The sequence below is a fragment of the Plecotus auritus genome (assembly GCF_963455305.1).
Source record: "Plecotus auritus genome assembly, chromosome: 3".
Lineage (NCBI taxonomy): Eukaryota > Metazoa > Chordata > Mammalia > Chiroptera > Vespertilionidae > Plecotus > Plecotus auritus.
In genome coordinates, this window is record NC_137772.1 from 187,802,496 (window position 1) to 187,804,424 (window position 1,929).

At 51.8% G+C, this 1,929-nt stretch overlaps 1 pseudogene across 1 annotated transcript; it reads left to right on the forward strand.

Moving 5' to 3' along the window:
• The first annotated feature begins 513 nt into the window (after nt 1–513).
• LOC308244272 (DNA-directed RNA polymerase II subunit RPB3-like) lies at nt 514–1,316 on the forward strand (annotated as a pseudogene). The gene has a single exon. The product of its transcript is annotated as a DNA-directed RNA polymerase II subunit RPB3-like (transcript).
• The last annotated feature ends 613 nt before the right edge of the window (nt 1,317–1,929 follow it).

Sequence of the window (1,929 nt, forward strand, 5' to 3'; positions counted from 1 at the left end):
CCCAGAACCCCTTGAGCCGCAGGCAGCTGATCAAGGATTCTCTCTCATCATTGATGTTTCTATCTCTCTCTCCCTCTCCCTTCCTCTCTGAAATCAATAAAAATATTTTTAAAATATATATGTATATATTAAAAAAAAAAAAAAAGAATAACCTCTCCAACAGGGTAACTCAGTGCCACATTCTGAATCCCAGAACAAGGTCATGTTTAATGAGCTTTCTCTCTGCATTCCCACTTCTACGCCCACTCCTGTCAAGATCCAGGACAGATGGGCCATCAGTTCAAAGACCCACAGCAGGACAACCCCCACTGGCATCCTGCCTAGGACGTTATGGAGCGAATAGCAAACATCTGTTCTCAAATCTGCAACCCAGCTCTAAGAAGGAGACAGCTGCTAGCCAACACGCCCTCTACCCCAAGACAAAGCTTTAAAACATGCTGATGAAAGCCAAGAATTAAAAAACCAAAACAGCTGACGCCGGCGGGCCAGCGGGGCAGCTGAGCGCGATGCCGTATGTATACCAACCAGCCCACCGTGTGGATCAGGGAGCTCACCTACGAGAATGTCAAGTTCATCATCGAAAATACGGACCTAGCGGTGGCCAATTCTATTCAAAGGGTCTTCATCACCGAGGTGCCCATAATAGCCATTGACTGGGCTCATATGGAACCCACTGCCTCAGCCCTCACAGGCTTGGATTAATCCCCTCACTCGCAATGACACTGTGGGCAAGCTGCAGTACTCCGGGGCTGCACGCGTGAGTTCTGCCCCCAGAGCTCCGTGGAGTTCACTGTGGACATGCGGTGCCACGAAGACCAGACTCATGACGTCACGTCTCAGAGACTTTATCTCCAGTAGCCCCTGGTCATTCCAGTGACATCCCGGAACCGAGATAACGACCCCAATGACTACGTAGACCAGGACGGACATCCTCATTGTCAAACTGCGAAAGGGCCAGGAGCTGAGACTGCGCGCCTATGCCCCAAAGGGCTTTGGCAAGGAACATCCTCAGTGGAACCCGACTGCAGGGGTGGCTTTTGAATATGATCCCGACAATGCCCTGAGGCACACAGTGTACCCCAAGCCAGAGGAGTGGCCAAAGAGTGAGTACTCAGAGCTGGATGAAGATGAGTCCCAGGCCTACCTACGACCCCAACGGCAAGCCGGAGAGGTTTTACTACCACGCAGAGTCCTGTGGCTCTCTGCGCCCTGACACCAGCGTCCTCTCAGCCCTCTCTGGGTTGAAGAAGAAGCTGAGTGATTTACAGACCCAGTTAAGCCACGAGATCCAGAGGGATGTCCTCAGCATAAATTAGCCGCAGCCCATCAGCCTGAGCGGAAAAGGATCCGAGCAGCAGCTGCGTGCAGGTCTCCTGAGAGGCTCCTAGCTCCTCAAGTCCCCACAGCCATACTTAACTTCTTGGCAAGCCATCAGCACCAACTAGAGAGGTAGCAGAGGGGAAGGGTGCCCCTCCCAGCCTTGCTTGGTCCCAGGTAGATTACGGGGGTGCCCCTGGTATTTGAGACAGGACAGTCATTCACTGAGCATGCAGCACCCCTGGTGCTGCCTTCTGGTGGCCACGTCTCCCCAGAACTCAGACCTCCCTTCCCCCCGATCTGTTTGTAGAGGTCATACTGCTTCTCTGTTGAAAACCACTGAGCTAGACCCTCCTCTTTTGGTCTAGCTCTAGACTTACTTTCTGTGTGAAAGTTAGCATTTTCACAGTTGTTCCTTAGGTTTCTACTGTTAGGACTGTGTGTTAGAAGTCTCATTCAGGCCGTCTACAAATCCACCCCTGCCCACGGTCAGCCTATGCTTCGCTCAAATCCCAAGTATCTTTAGACCCCGGCTGCCTCCTTCCACACCCCACTCCACCCCACACCCAAATAAACCCTGTATTTCATTCTTAAAACAACAACAACAACAAA